The sequence below is a fragment of the Lemur catta genome, chromosome 2, assembly GCF_020740605.2.
Source record: "Lemur catta isolate mLemCat1 chromosome 2, mLemCat1.pri, whole genome shotgun sequence".
In the NCBI taxonomy this organism is placed as follows: domain Eukaryota; kingdom Metazoa; phylum Chordata; class Mammalia; order Primates; family Lemuridae; genus Lemur; species Lemur catta.
This window is the reverse complement of record NC_059129.1, coordinates 95,591,347-95,609,081: the sequence shown is the minus strand read 5'-3', so window position 1 is coordinate 95,609,081 and position 17,735 is coordinate 95,591,347.

Here is a 17,735-nt window from a genome sequence, read left to right as displayed (position 1 = left end):
GTGAAAAATGTCCTGTGTGATTTCATCGCCACTTGTTCTCCAGGCTTCTTCGCTGCTGGTGTAAACAAGCCACCATTTAGCTGTCAAAACTGCGTCGGTAGTTTAGGTGCATACTTTCATTAATTGTACTGCTTCTTGTTTGAGATACAATAAAGTAAACTTTAGATTCAAAATCAGACATTTCATATTTAATGAGCTAAATAAAAGTTCTGGCTACCTAATTGTCTCTCTAAGAAGCTAAATACCTGGAAGAACCAACATGAGAAACTCTCTCTGACCACTTTATTAGAAGGAGAAAGGGAGAAAATAATAGGTTAGACTAACATGCATTGACTGTATTCTGCATACCAGGGCTTTCCACTCCAGGTGGCAGAGAAGAGACTGGCCCCAAGCCCATGGAAAGCTTGGAGGTATGTGTGTTCTGCTAAGGGTGGAGTGGCTGGACTTCTGGAATAAATGGCTGCACAAAGATGACTACACAGTTCAGTTGGCCTAAACAGTCCCATTGTAGGCCAGTATGCCCCATTTCACTCTCCCCAGAATGTATTGACCTAGACTATAGATAAAAATGTTGAATCCTAGGCACCAACTTTCCAGGCCAGCAAAGTATCTTTAGCAACAGATGCAGAACAGTGGGCTTGGACCAGGAGCACTTCAGTAGCAGGAAGACCAAGAGTCTTCACTGTCTGAAACCACTAAGGTGGGAAGCTCAAAAAATGTAGGATTATCCATCAGCCTAGTAAAATGGGATTTGGGGAGTCAGTTTAATTTAAAAAGTTATATTAATAATAACATAATGTGATATTTCTACACTCTATACTTGTGAGCAGAGCTAACTGCATAGATGATCCATGGTCAGAAAGGCCTTGGGCTTGGTTTAATGCTCCCTTGTCATATTAAAATTCATAATAGTTTTTGAACAAGGGGCCCCATGTTTTCACTTATACTAGGATCCGCAAATTATGTAGCTAGTACTGTTTGTAAGTATGCAGAGTAAAATCAACACATACTACATAGTGTTTTGGACATTTTTGACATCTCCACTCCATCTGACTTAAAACTTACCTATTATAAATAAATGTCTTAGGGCTGAATTAAAATCTTACACCAGTTTTTCTTTTGTTTCACAATTTTTCTTTTGTTTCACAATTTAAAATCTTCTTATCAGATTAAATTTTAGAAGACAAAACCTTCCAGGCAAAGTGGGTTAAAAAAATCCTTATAAAATTGTGTGTTTTAAAGCCAAGTAATAATTGAATCCCTGCGGACTAAACAATATCACTTAGCAGCCTGCACGACATGAAAGACTAAAAGCTTTTAATTAGACTTTTACTCAATAGGGGAGAAAAAATAATTTAAAAGACTCAGGGCTAACGCTGAATTGTTAGTTTTAACTTTGAACACAATGAAGAAACAATTTGACTAAATTAGTTTAGCTGTGTATTCATTAGCCTTTAATAGAAATGTGAATGCAAACTGACTCCAGGTTATTGTACTTAGAGCCAGCTTTTTAATTAGTGATTGGCAAAATGTTTATCCAGTTTGTTGTTGGAATGTTGAACCATTTATACTACAGGATTGTTGTAAACATCTATGTAATCTTAATTGGATCTTTCAGGAAAACAAGATTTTATAGATATAAAATCAAAATCTATAGTAATAATGTTAGCTAATTTATATCAAATTTAGCACTTAAAAAGAAAAAGTTGTGCTATGTGGCTCAGTGAAGTGGAGAAATGGTTAACGTCGATTTAAAGTTAGTTAACTGCAATGCTCAGTTGAACTTTGGCAAAACTTGGTTATCATTGGCTTTGAGGTTGGACAGAACTGATTTCCAGGTGGTAAGTGGGTTAGTGTTCTTGTAGTATCAGAGACATTAATTAGCCTCTCTGAGCCTAAATTTTCTCATCCTTAAAATAGAGATTATATAATAGGTCTTGTGTTATTGTGAGTGTTCAAGATAATATATGGAAGCCCTTGTCACAGGCATTCAATATGGTGGCTATCATCATCATCGTCATTACCAAGTGTTTTTACTTTTAATATATTTAAGTGTATTTTAACTATATTTTATAGATAAAACATGCTGTAAAATTCAAAATGCTGCATATACAAAAGGGCATACAGAGAGAAGTAGTCTTCCATTCCCCATAAATAATGTGGAATATTGTATGCATTGTTCAATGGGTCACTATGCTATAGTAATATGACATTATTATATCATATAATAGCAATTTATCATAGAGATTATTTAATACACATAAAACTTCATCAATACACAAATACACCAATACATCAAAACATCATCAATACTCATAAAATTTCCTCATCCTTTCTAATGGCTACATGTGTATACCAAAATTAAAATAAGTAGTGTATTATTATTGGAAAAATAGGTTAATTTTATCCTTTTGCAGTTGTAAATATATTGAAATAAACATCTTTACTCATAGATTATTTTTCACATGTGCAAGTGCCTGTAGGACTATATTGTTCAATAACATTTTCACTTTCTACTATAGTAATTGGCTTATTTAGAATTTCCATCTTTCTAAAGTCATTTTCAGTAATTTATGCTTGTATTTGTAATTATATTCAAAATCACATTACTATTTTCCCCCATTTATATTTTCACATATAGTCTCATTCATTACAGTCTCTCCTGACTCTTTAATTTCCCCCCAATAGATGGTTACTTCCTTATTTTCATTTATTGATTGGGTTATCTAATATGTTATCATTTTTATTGTCTTCTTGTTAATGCTATTGATATTATCATTTTTAATAAAACAGCTCTTGGGTTTATTGTTTAGTTATGAAACTTTTGTTTCCTAATTTTTAGTCTTCTACCTCTATTTCTTTGTCAATTCCTTTCTTCTACAACCATTTAACAATTTTTTTGTTGTTTTTATAACTTCTTGGGTTGGATGCTTAATTTTTTTTATTCTTAGTGCTTTATTTATATGAATTTTTAAGCACATGTATTTTCTCTGAGTACTATTTTAGCTGGGTACAATTGGTTCTGCTAGGTAGTGTTATAATGATTATTTTCTAGATATTCTGAAGTTTTGGTTGAGGTTTTCTTCAATCATAAGGGTTTTTTATTAGTAGCATTTCAAAATATTATGGAGGCACAAATGTTTTTGGTTACATGGATTGCTTTTCTTATGCTTGAGTCAGGGTTATAAGTGCCCATCAACCAGATATTGTTCATTGTATCTGTTAGGTAGGTTTTTGCCCATCGTCGCCTCCCCTTTCCCCCTGATTGGTTTCCACTAAGTTTTACTTCCCTCTGTGCACATACGTACTCATTGGTTAGTTCCAGTTTAATGGTGAGTACATGTGGCATTTGTTTTTCCATTCTTTAGATACTTCACTTAGAATAATGGTATCCAGTTCCATCCAAATTGTTGCAAAGGCACTAATTCGTCCTTTTTAATGGCTGAGTAGTATTCTATGGTACACATAATACATTTTGTTAATTCATTCATGAGTGATGGGCACTTGGGTTGATTCCACATCTTTGCAATTGTGAATTGGGCTGCAACAAACATTCGAGTGCAGGTGTCTTTTTGATAAAATGACTCATTTTACTTTGGGTAAAAACTCAGTAGTGCAATTGCTGGATAAAATTGTAGGTATACTTTTAGTTCTTTGAGGAATCTCCATACTGTTTTTGATAGAGGTTGTACTAATTTACAGTCCCACCAACAGTGTATAAGCATTTCTTTCTCTCTGCATCCATGCCAGCATCTATTGTTTCTTAACTTTTTAATAAAAGCCTTTCTGACTGGGGTAATGTGATATCTTATTTTGGTTTTAATTTGAATTTCCCTGATGATTAGTGAGTGATATTGAGCATTTTTTGATGTATTTATTGGCCATTTGTCTTCTTTTGAAAAGCTTCTGTTCATGGATTTTGCCTACTTTTTAATGGGATTGTTTGGAGGTTTTCTGCTGATTTCTTTGAGTTCTTTGTAGATTCTGGTTATTAGCCCTTTATTGGATATATAGCTTGCAAATATTTCGTCCCTTTCTTTCTTTTTTTAAATTTTTTTTTTTAGAGGCGGGGTCTTGCTATGTTGTCCAGGCTGGTGTAAAGTGTCCATTCACAGGTGAGATCATGGCGTACTGAAGCCTTGAACTCCTGAGCTCAAGGGATCCTCTTGCCTCAGCCTCCAGAGTAGCTGGGTGCACACCACACTTGACTGTTGATGGGTTTTTTATCAGAATTCATAGTACCTGTGCGGCCCCCAAAGTGAAAGTTCAAAGTCTACAGTTCATCGTGTCCTTGGGTGCCTAGTGAAAGAAAATACAAGTCTTCTAGAGAAACTCTTTTTCTTTCTAAGAAACCAGGTCTGACTCTGTCATCCAGGCTGGAGTGCAGTGGTGTCATCATAGCTCACTGCAGTCTCAACTCCTGGGCTCAGTGATCCTCCCACCTTGGCCTCCCAGAGTGCTGGGATTACAGGCCGTGAGCCCAGCCCAAGCAACTCATTTTCAATTCAGGGCTGAAAGTATTTCCACGGATAAAGTCCCAGGGAACACTGAGAAAAGAGTCTGAGCAAGAGGCAACCAAGGTGACAGACTGCAGAGTCAGACCTGCAAAGGCTGCTGGTACTGCAATTATGAGATACCAAAAAAGAACAGAAAAACCCGAAAGATAAGTGGTTGAAAGTATAAGAAATAAGAGCCTATCAAAACTGGTAGAATATAACAAAATCAATCAAGTAAGACAAAAACATTATCACTGAAATTAAAAACCCAATGGATGGGTCCAACAGATTACACATAGCTGGAAAGAAACCGGAAGATGTGGGAAGTCACACACGGGGCAGCCAAGGGCAGGAGGCTGAGCCTCCAGCGCCGGGGTGCTTGGCACGGGGCAGTGTGCAAGGGGGTTCCAAAAGTGACTGGAGGCTGCTCTGGGGGAGATAGGCAGGGCCCCAGCCGGTGACGAGCTGCGGGAGGTGAGCACAACCCCACAGCACTACAGCTTGGACAGCCCCCTTTCATCCATTTCTGTAGGTTGTCTATTTGCTCTGTTGATTATTTCCTTATCTATGGAGAAGCTTTTTAATTTAATCAAGTCCTATTTATTTATTTTTGTTATTGCTGTGATTGCCATTGGGGTCTTCTTCATAAATTCTTTGCCTAGGCTGGTATCTAGGAGAGTTTTTCCAATATTTTTTCTAGAATTTTTATGGTTTCATGTCTTACATTCAAGTCTTTTATCCAGCTTTAAATAATTTTTGTGAGTGGTAGAGACATGGATCCTGTTTCATTCTTCTGCATGTGGCTATCCAATTCTCCCAGCACCATTTATTATTGAATAGGGTTTCTTTTCCACAGTGTATATTGTTGTCTGCTTTGTCAAAGATCAGTAGGCTGTATGTGGATGGTTTTATATGTGGGTTCTGTGTTATGTTCCATTGGTTTATGTCTCTATTTTTTGTGTCAATACCATGCTGTTTTGGTTACTATAGCCTTGTAGTATAGTTTGAAGTCCAGTAATGTGATGCCTCCAGATTTGTTCTTTTTGCTTAAGATTGCTTTCACTGTTTGGGCTCTTTTCTCATTCCAAATGAACCATAGTATTATTATTAATTTTTTTTTCTAGATCTGTGAAATATGATGTTGGTATTTTAATTTTAACAATGTTGACTCTACTGATTCATGAGACTGTGTCTCAAAAAAATCAATTTCATTTGTATATACTAGCAATAGAAAATTAGAAGTTGAAATCTTGATAATTAATTTATTCTAACATTAAGTAACTAGGGGTAAATGTAATAAAATACATGCCAGAACTTGGACTATAAACTCCAAATTATTGCTGAGAGAAATTACAATCTAAATTGATAGAAAGTTATGCCACATCCATAGAACAGAAGACTTAACATTGTTAAGATATAAATTTTACCCAAATTGGTTTACATATTCAACATGATTTCAATCAAAATCTCAGAAATTTCCATGTAGAAATTGACAAGCTGATCCTAAAATTTACACTGAAATGAAAGGACCTATAAAACCCACACAGGGGAGTATCCTATTCAAAATTCACTCTGGTAACCAAGAAGGGGATAAACTAGAGAGTGGCACATCTATATTCAAAGAGATGTTAATAGGCTATAGCATAAGATTAAAGTTGAGGACCTACTATAAAACTAGTATAATCAAGACAGTGTGGTATTGCCGTAAGAATAAATACATAAAATAATGGAGGAGAGTACAGAATTCAGAAATGGATTCCCTAATATAATACCAAATAATTTTAAATAAATGAGTCATAGTAATTTAATGGAGGAATGAACATTGTTTAACAAATATTACATGAAAACTAGATAACCACATAGAAAAATATGAACCTGAACCATATTCAAAACACACATGAAAATTAACTAAAATTATCTAACATAGCTTAAACATAAAAACTAAACTTTTTTATAATTCTAAAAGAAATGGAGAAAATCTTTGTGACCTGGAAATAGGCAAATATTTCTTAGGTTGCAAAACAAAAGCTGATAAACCTTTGTCCCCCAGCTAAGTCTTTGTTCTAAGAATTATAAGCTGATATCTATACACCTCGTTCCTTATCTGCAAAGACCTGTGCTTGCTTAAGTTTCTGCATTCTTGTTTACCTCCTGACCTTCTGCATGTATCCTTGGTAATAAATATAGGAAAGAACTTAGCTAGGGAGGCCATTTTCTCCTTCAGACTTTGGTCTCTCCCCTTCTCTCTAAACACTAAGTGTTTTGAGTAATTATTCCTTCACTACTGAGCTCAGGAGCAAAAAGGAGCCACTACAATGAACTAGCACCTCTTATATTATCCTGGATAAAGATTGAGCCCATCCTTCAAAGTGAGTTATCATAAGAATGGAAAAACAAGCACCACATGTACTCTCCATCAAATTGGTACTAACTGATCAACACTAAGGTGCTCATATGGAAGTAACATTCATCAGGTGCCAGTTAGGTGGGAGGGTGGTCACAACTAATGGACGTGGTGTGCACTGTAGGGCGGGGGGCAAGCTTGTGGCCCTGGCTTGGGTGAGGCAAGGGTATTATATGTAACCAAAATGTATGTACCCCAATAATATTCTGAAATAAAAAAATAACCCAGTCAGTCAAACATAAAGAAAAAAGAATCAAAGAAATGAACAAATTCTCTGAGAAATATGGGATTATGTAAAATGCCCAAATATGAGAATCACAGGTATCCCTAAGGGAGAAGAAGAAAAAGCAAAAAGCATGGAAAACCTATTTGGGGGAATAATTGAAAAAAATCTTCCCTGGTTTTGCTAGAGATTTAGACATCCAGATACAAGAAGTACAATGAACACCTGGTAGATTCATTTCAAAAAAGATAAAATCAAAGTGAAAAGGGAACTTCTACAAGTTGTGAGATGAAAACACCAAGTAACTTACAAAGGTAAACCTATCAGACTGACAGCACACTTCTCAGCAGAAACCTTACAAACCAGAAGGGACTGAAGTCCTATTTTTAGTCTTGTTAAACAGAATAACTGTCAGCTAAGAGTTTTGTATCCTGCAAAATTAAATTTCATAAATGAAGGCGAAATAAAGTCTTTTCCAGATAAGAAAACCCAATGGGAATTTGTCACCACTAGACCTGGCCCACAAAAGATGCTTAAAAGTGCTCTAAACATTGAAAATAGAATAGTTGATAATTACCAGTATAAAAAAGCTCAAAAGTAAAAACTCACAGCTCTCATAAAACAGCAGCATAAGAAATTAGGTAATAATCAACAGGATGACTGGAACAGTACCTCATATATCAATATTAACATTGTGAATGGTCTAAATGATCCACTTAAAAGGTATAGATTAGCAAAATGGATAAGAAAAAACATAACCCAAATATCTGCTGTCTCCAAGAAATCCATTTAATGCATAAGGATTCTCATAGACTCAAAGTAAAGGAGAGGAAAAAGAGATTAAAAGCTTTGACAGAATTTAATAACATAATTACCAAAGGTAGAGTTGGGGAAAAAAGGAATCAAATATGGACTTGAGATTTTTAGTTTTATTTCTTAATGCCAGTATCCAAAAACTGGGAAGTCATAAAGAGAAAACGATCCAATTGTGGTGCCAGTGGAACTTCTGGGTGTTGTCAATCAAAGAGTTGGAAATGTGGAATAGAGCTTGAAAATATGGTTGTTATTTGAGAGTGATATTTGAAAATCATCTACTTAGGGGTAATTATTGAAGCCATAAGAATATGTGAGCTCACTAAATAACAGAGGATATAGAAAGAAGAAAATAGGGTGAAGGACAGGAAGTGACATTTCTGGAGAAGAAAAAAGGAACAAACCAAAAAAAAAAAAAACACAGAAAAAATTAGAGAACAGAAAAACAGTCATTCTAGAATAGATAATTCAAGTTAGGAAAGATGAAAGTTTCCAGAAGAATGGTTTAGTCATTAGAGTCAATGACTGTAGAATCATGAAGGAACTCAACTACCAAAGGGGAGATTAAAAAACTGGTCCTATTTCAACTAAAGTTAATTAAATGAAGTTAAGATTTTACATGCTGAAAAATATTCTCAAAGAAACATGTAGAACAGATTTTATGTTCTTTTCTTTTTTGAGAATTTTCCAACATTTAAGAGAAACACATTTTGTTTTAAAAGCTAGTATATAGGTGTTTAGAATCTGCCCCAAATTTTTAAAAGCTAATGCATGCAATTTACTAGTAATCTTAACTGAGTCTGAAACATAATGTCATAACTTCTCTAGTTCCCAGTACTGCAGATGGTCATTAGAATTTTCAAAGAGAAAAAATAAATGTAGCATCCAAAAATATAAAAACAAAGAGCAAAACATTTCTCCAATGAATAAATAAATATTAATATGAAAGGTACTGCAAGCACTGTCTAACAGGATGAAGATATCTGGTGTATATCTTTCCAGAGCAATAAGCTCTACCTAGTCACACTTTCTCATAGAAAGCATAGTTTCATTTAGAGGAAGCACCTCACCTTGTGCCCGGCTCCTCATTCACCCCAAAAGCAAACTGCTTATAATCACATGAAGCAAAGATTAGAATTTTCTGGATCCCCATGTATGCATGAACCTCTCTACTCCCATATTAGCCTTTTTCCAGCTTCTATTGTGCTTTCCAATGAGAGGAATAACGCAGTATCCAGATTTATCTATTTCTCAACATTGCAGCTTCTGAGAAAAATGGTAAATTTAAACTCACTTCTAGAATCATGCCTGGGAAAAGGAAAGGAAGCTAGAGAGAAATAAATCTCTTTATTCAAGTACCTCTAAGCTGAACATTTCTAGTAAAGTCATAGGAAAATGAGCATCAGGGAAAAGACTTAATGCAAAGAAAAGTAAGGCTCAAAAAGTAGGGACAGAAACTAACATTTGTTGAACATTGAACTAGAAGGCAAATCCTTTTCTAAATGCTCTAGATATATTATTTGATTTCATTCTGAAAAATCTACCGTGAGATATATAGTTTTGGTCCCATTTTACCAGTTATGATACTAAAGACCAAAGAGTTTACCTGTCTGCAGCTACTTTGTTCCATTTCAAGATTCAAATCTAGGTCTGTCTGATTCCAAAATTTATGACCTTTCCCCTACACAGTGTTGTCTGCTTGAATACTGGGTGAAAGTGGAGACAGAGACCCAAAATATGTTTGGAGCACATTAACAGGCAGTTATGATGGGCTGATTGCATATGCAGGGCCTCAGTCTTCCTTTTTTTTTTTGCCACAAACTTAGAGAGGCATCACCTTCCCACAACATGTTTCTGTGTTGGGGCTCACCTGCCAGCAGTACAGGCACAGCAAAAGCAAAAAACCCAAAACAGTTGTTTTGGGTAGGTGGATTCCTAATCTGTGAAAGAAATGCAACAATATCGATCTTTTCATATTGTTGTGAAAATTAGAGATCATTCATTTACTCAAAAATATTTACTGAGCACCTGTTAAATGGCAAGAACTTCTCTAGTTATGTAGATCACCCAGCACTGTGTATGGCATTGCCCTGGTACTCAATAAATAAGGGTATGTACCTCACTTCATAAGATCACAAAGAACAGAGAACTGAAGAGACTATTCATCACTTCTGTGAGATGTCCTTTTCTCTTAGTCCCCTGGCAGGCACAGTGATCATTGACAATCATCACTGGATGTTTTGCTGTGTTTTCCTTTCACCCAGCTGCATACTTGGATAACACAGTGTTACATAAATGGCCCGAGATGGCTCCTGGGTATTGACCTCTATATTGTTTAATTCTTTATAATAAGCTAGGACTATTATACCAAAGCCCACCAAAATCAAATTCTTATACATCCAGTTGCTTTAACCCAAATAAACATATTTTTAGCCATTTAGAACCTGCTTGCATTGTTCACCTGTGAAACTGCGCCCACCATCTGCTAATCAGAGATAAGACAAACCAAGCATGCAAAAACAACAATGGAAAACATTTGTAAGAGGCTAGTCATAAGGAAAAATTATGTTTCCGAAAGCTGATGATACCCCTTCACATGCACACAAACACACACACCCACGTACAAACAAAATCTTTAATAAAAAAATAAACAGAACTTTGCTTAAGAATAAAATAAAATGAATTTTAAAAATTGGTACTAATTGTGGCATCCTGTATACAAAACTAACTAATATATCAATATACTGTGTGTATTTGACATACAGTAGCTGCATTTCTACTGTTCTTTGTCAAGAGTTGATATATAGAATATTAGAATTTAAAAATGCAGGGGCTTTCTAGCAAGAAAAATCATGTGGGGGGCACATTTAACTCATTAAAATATAATTTGAAAAGGCTTTGCTGTATTATTTATATGTAAATGGAGATAGGTAATAATAAGCTACTATCCAATTAATAGAAGTAGTGTCATATAATATTTAAAAAAGTGGACTGGTTTTAAATTCCAGGTTGCAACTTAATAACTATGAAACTAGGCAAATTACTTATCTTTTCTAGTCCTCAGTGTTTTGATCTGAAAACCAGAGAAAATAACATTTGGGATGATCCACATGAAATTATTGATATGTAACAGTTTTTGACCTACAATGAGGGCAACTGATGTGGTTTAATTTAACACCTAACTCCTATATGCATGTTGAGGGAAGTCTAGAGATAAACTGTGAAGAGTGTCCAACTCACTTCCTGGAATAATATATAATCAACCCACAATAATGTTCCCTCATATTCCCCTCAATTCTCCCTGGATGATACTGACCATTAGATACAATCTATTCTCAATTTTCCTGATTAGTTAAGATATTCACAGGATGGAAAACCAAATGCTGCAAGTAATAATCATATATTGTAAGAGATGAAAATAGGTATTAATTATTTTAGCCTACTAATTTTTCAGATCTGGAATCTGAATTTGGCCACTAATAGAGAACCCTTTATTATCTTAGTTTAGAATCATGGTCTATAAATCCACAGTTTTTCTTATAGAGTTAATTCATCTAGATGTCCAGAACAGCTCTTAAACTTAAAATGCAAAAACATCTAAGAGGGACTTTTTGTGGCCATTTATTTTATTTTATTTTTCTTTTGAGACAGAGTCTCCCTCTGTTGTCCGGGCTAGAGTGAGTGCCATGGTGTCAGCCTAGCTCACAGCAACCTCAAACTCCTGGGCTTAAGCGATCCTACTGCCTCAGCCTCCCGAGTAGCTGGGACTACAGGCATGCGCCACCATGCCCGGCTAATTTTTTCTACGTATATTTTTAGTTGGCCAGATAATTTCTTTCTATTTTTAGTAGAGACGGGATCTCGCTCTTGCTCAGGCTGTTCTCAAATTCCAGACCTCGAGCGATCCACCCACCTGGCCTCCCAGAGTGCTAGGATTACAGGCGTGAGCCACCGCGCCCGGCCTTTTGTGGCCATTTAAAGTTTAAAATATAACTTAACATCAGTATTCAATTAGAATGATGTGAATTTGCTAAATATTACAAATAGTAACTGTTTCATAAGATTTAAGTCAATGAGGACACTTACTAAAACATTTAAGGAAAAGATCCCTAAAATAATGCTAAGTTATTAAAATAGCAACATAAATCTTATTTTTTTTATTTTTTACTAATATATATGTATATTTTATTTCAGAATATTATGGGGGTACAAATGTTTAGGTCACATATATTGCCTTGGCCCAGCCCAAGTCAGAGCTACAAGCATGTCCATCTCCCAGACAGTGTGCACATTTTAATACATTTTCCATGCTATCTCCTCTAAATTTTCTCTTTCACTTACTATTTATAACTTTTTAAGTCCCCATAGACTTACTTATTTTATGCAAACTTTAACATAACAATACAATATTCACAAAATTTTTTGAAAAAGAATAAGTCACACTCTCTTTCTTTGGTATGCTGTTGTTTTATACACCATTACAGTGTATATACATGCTATATTCCAAAATAGGAATACCAACAGCAGGAAACAGCAGAGTGTCATGACCATTTCAATTAAGAAATGTAGCTATTTGTTAGTTTAATTAAAACTTTAGGCTTTGATTCAGAAAGTTATTGACTGAAAAGTTCAGCCTCAACTAGATTCTAAACTGGCCAAAAAAGCAAACACATTAATATGTGCTCACTAATGACTGACAGGCTTGGAAGAATCTGGTAGAAAATTGAGAAATTATTTCCTGGGTATGAAAAGTAAGCATACTATAATCCATTTTCATCTGCTCACTCCCTGTCAGTAATATTATTATATTGCCCATGGAACTCGAATTGCAAAGCAACCTTTTTTTGCTTATGTTGTACAGTGCCAAGTAGGCCCAACAGCTCAGAAGCTACAACTGCTGCCCATTTACAATAAAGATAAAATAATTGGCTAGATTTTTATCTGAGTAGTAGCTTTGTTATTCGTAGATCAAAGAAAAAGTTATATAGAACAACTTAAGAGAAAAAAAAAAGGAAAAGAAGACTGAAGTTAACAAGGGCACCAAAGAGACAGGATCATAGCACCACTTTGTCATTTGTTTTCCCAAAGTGTATTCACAGGTTATTTCTAGCTCTTGAGTTCAGACCTAAGCATCCTGGCAGTACTCATCTTCTGCATCAACTATGCTGTACTTACTCCCTAGCAGAGCTGGTTATCAGTTCATTTTTTTCTGACTAAATTTACAAGAATAATACAAAAACAATTGCACTGTGAATTTTGCGGCTGATACCCCAGCCGACCAAATGTAAAGGTGGCATATGGCATAAAAGCGAGCTGCAGATGGCCCAACAACAGCCGTGCACATCTGGCACATGGCTGTTTGATCTTGTATTTGCCAACTCGCCAGATGACTCTTTCTGGAGAGAAGCCCAATAAAAGAAATTCACTCCTCTTCTTTCTTCCACAAGCTCAATGTTTCAGCCACTCTTCACACTCTCATCTGTACATCCTGAAACAATCATGGGTTCTCAGCTCTTCTCAAAGCAGAAAGAAAAAAAAAAATTACTCTGGTTCAGTTTGATGGTAAATAGTACTTGAGTTCTCTGATTTTACAACTTTTGTAACAAATTCAGAGCTTTATCTTTGGAAGCTAGTTAGCCTATAAAACGGAAGAACATTTGGTGTGATGATTATGTAGTGGTAAGAATACACTGACAGAAACCCAGGAATATCACTGTCCCTCCAAAGATTTTCAGCTAGATATTGGAATCAAGCTGTCAAGGTATTTCTAAATCTCACTTAATTTGACGCCAGTGGTCCAATTGGAACAGAATATGAAGAAATCACTCTTTTGTTACAAAAATCATTTTTTGTGGGAGATAGATTTATATGTTCTAGGAAAGAGCATATATTCTAAGTATGAACTCTCTGAATAGGGTGTCTGTGGTAGTTATTAATATTTTTGCTAAACCCCAACTATTACTGATTTTCTCCATTTCCAGACACATGGTATGATTGATCTTTGTAGCTATGTGACTTGCTTTGGCTAATAAAATTTGAGAGCAAGTGACATATGTCACATCCATGTGAAAGCCTTGAAAGCCAGTATGTGATTTACCACATCCCCTTCCCACTGATGAAATGACCCTGGAAGCACATGTCTAGAAGGAGCCATCACCAACATGGGTCTCTAAATAACTACAATGTGTAGAACTTTGCAACTTTGCTGCCAACTCACTTTAGACATATAAACTGAATGAGAAATTTTTGTTAAGCACTAAGATTTCGGAGTTTTACTATATCACTAATCTATCCTCACTAATACAAAGTCAAACATAAATTTCATGAATATAATCGTCTTAACTTGAAGTTTAACAAAAAGAATTAGAGTGATTTAAAAAAATAATTCTCAGGAAAACTACTTTATTTTATTAAGCAAGATTTTATTAAGAAGTCTAGTGACTTCAGTCTCTGACTTAATTACCCTCCTTAGTTCTTGCTTGGCCATAGAGAGAAATGAAACTAGAGAAATTGGAAGAAAAGTGGAACCTTTGTAGTACAGTGTTGTAATCAAGCATTTAATCTCTTTCCATGCTATTATAAGATATGAAGCTTAATAGAAGCCACAAGTAGAAACACTAGAAGCCAAACTTCCTTTTAAGGTCTTAGCAGAAAACATGAGAATTCCTAGAGATGACTCTTGACTACAAGAAAAAAATGTTTGGGGAGTTGCCAAGTTTTGTTTGTTTTGTTTTGTTTGTTATATTTTATTATTTAAATCCCAACTTGATATTTCTCTTGGGTTGATAAAGGCTAGGGATTAAAGAATTGACTTCTTATTATGGGTAAATAATTGGGGACCAAGTGTTCAGAGACTTACAGGATTGTGCCTGAACATGCCTTCCTTAATCTTTCTTCAGTGCCTCACACTCATCACATCCAAAAGGAAATAAATCTCCTTCCCCAAACTTCTTCCTCCTACTGAATGGAACCACCATCCCCTCAAGTTTCCTGAGTCAAAGATAAGTGATCCCTCCTTGACTTCCCTACATTTCTTACTTTACTAGGTCTTATTGATTTTGTTTTTTAGCTTGTCCCCTTCTGCCATCACCATTTCTGTTATTTTAGTTCAAGATCATCTTATGTTTCCCAAGACCATTGTCATAGCCAGATAACTTCTTCTTGCATTCAGACCTGCATCTCTCTAACACACCCTTTTTTTGTTACCAGAGTTAAATGTGATCATGTCACTCCTCTGCTTTGCTTCTACTTTTCCCAGTTATTTTTATTTTTTGCTTCCATGACCATGTATCTTAATATTACAAGTTCCCAGCAGCCTTGGGAAACATAATCTTTTTATTAGTTATCTTAATATTTTTCCTCTGTAGACATACATCTGAATATCATAGCAATTTCCTATTATTGCCCATTGTAATAATGATTTTCAAATTGAGAGTGAGTGGGCAAAGCTGGGCAAGTGTAGTTTGTAAAGGAGCCACAGGTGATTCTGATATCGCTAACTCTGGGTGGGAATAACTAACCTATGTAATAGTCTAAGTTCACTCTCATTGCCATGCATGGTGCTGCACAATCTACATAACTAGAGAAGTTCTTGCCATTTAACAGGTGCTCAATAAATATTTTTGAGTAAATAAATGATCTCTAATTTTCACAACAATATGAGAAGATAAATATTGTTGTGCCTCTTTCACAGATTAGGGTTCCACCTACCCACAACAACTGTTTTGGGTTTTTTGCTTTTGGTGTCCCTGTACTACTGGCAGGTGAGCACCAACACAGAAACATGCTGTGGGAAAGGGATGCAAGGAAGGAAGGATGGAAGAAGGAAGGAAGGAAGGATGGAAGGAAGGATGGAAGGAAGGAAGGAAGGAAGGAAGGAAGGAAGGAAGGAAGGAAGGAAGGAAGGAAGGAAGGAAGGAAGGAAGGAAAGACTGAGATGGCTTGTTTAGAGATAGTGCCCAGTTTGAGTTTCTTTTGAAGTGATCAAGAAGCAGTGTTAATTAGGGGTTTGGATATAAATCATACAAACTCATTACCACAGCCTTCAGGGCCTCTGTGATCTATTCCTCCATCAGTCCCCTCTCATCTCAGAAGCATTTGGACCAGTACTGGTCCAGATACATCAGTATTGATTCTGAATCTCTGAAACCCAAATATATCAAACTCTTTCTTGCTTCTCTGCTTTTATCTCTACCATTTTCTATACTAGGAATGTTTTAACTGTGGTACATCCAGATGATGGAATATTATTTAGTGCTAAGAAAGAAATAAGCTATCAAACCATGGAAAAACATGGAGAAATCTTAAGTGCATATTTTTAAGTGAAAAATGCCAATGTGAAAAGGTTACATACTCTATGATTCCAACTATATGACATTCTGGAAAAGAAAAAACTAGAGCTACTAAAGGGATCGGTGGTTTGCAAGGGGTAGGGTGGAGAAGGTAAGAATAGGAGAGGCACAGAGGATTTTTTAGGGCAATGAAACAATTCTGTATACTATAATTGTGGATACATGTCATTACACATTTGTCAAAAGCCATCGAATGTACAACATCCAGAGTGAACCCTAATGTAAACTCTGGATTGTGAGAGAGAATGTCAGGGCAATATATGTTCAACAGTGATCCTGGTGTGGATGTTGATGGTAGGAGAGGCCATAGGTAGTTCCAGGGGGATATATGGGAACTCTCTGTACTCCTCCTCAATTTTGCTATGAACTTAAAACTGCTCTAAAAAATACAATCTATTAAAAATTAAAAAATATATATCTTTCTGCAATTGCTCCATCTCCTCATTCAGATCTCTCCTGAAATGCCACCTGCTAGAAAAGGCCTTCCCTGGCCACACAATCTAATAGTCTCTTCTCCTCACCCACCCTTGTTCCCTTTATTTTTCTTCATAGCCTTTACCATTCTCTGAAATGATCTTATTTGTTGATAATACTTTATATTAGAAGTTCTTGCACAGTAGAGACAATAAATATCTGTTGAGTGAATATATTCATGAATGAACAAAAGAATCCAAGTATAATCAGCAGTAAAATTGATGCTGAACTTGACACTGCTGACAGAGCTTGTTATAGGATTGATCCCAAAGTTTGATGTTGATGGGAGGCTAATTAGAATAATTAGGATTAGAATAATAATTGTTAATAAATATTAACTCCCATTATAGAACATTTTCAGGGTCCAGGCCCTGTGTGGTTCACTTTACATGCACTAACTTACTTAATCCTCAAGTAACCCTAGGAGATAGGTACTGTTTTTATCTCCAATTTATAGGTTAAAATAAAAAAAAACAAGAGATGGTCTCAGTGGCTAAGCTACTTGTTGAAGGACTTCCAGTAAGTAAAGAGCAGCACAAAGATAGAGTCCAGAGATGTTTTCCTTAAAGCATAAGCCCAGCGCTGTGCTCCCTAGTGAGACCCACAGTGTGGCCCCTTTTGAACTTTTGCTTTTCTAGAAGTTATGCCCATAAAGTATGTCTGTAATTACCTTATTTTCACCCCTACTTTCTCTTATGCCACAGAGAACTTGAAATCTAGAATAAATCTTATTTCGGCTCTCTCTTTCCATTCTGGCTCATCATGACTTGGATGACCCATGACATTTCCACAGATCTGTCCTTATGAGTCCCTAACTCTTTGAAACGTGTACATTTCCTTTACTGTCTGTTAAGTTTGGTTACGTCTTGGTAATCATCATGTTTTCTTCACCCATTACTCATTTTCTTTTTTTTTATTTCAGCATATTACGGGTACAAGTGTTCAGGTTACGTATATTGCCCTTGCCCAACCCA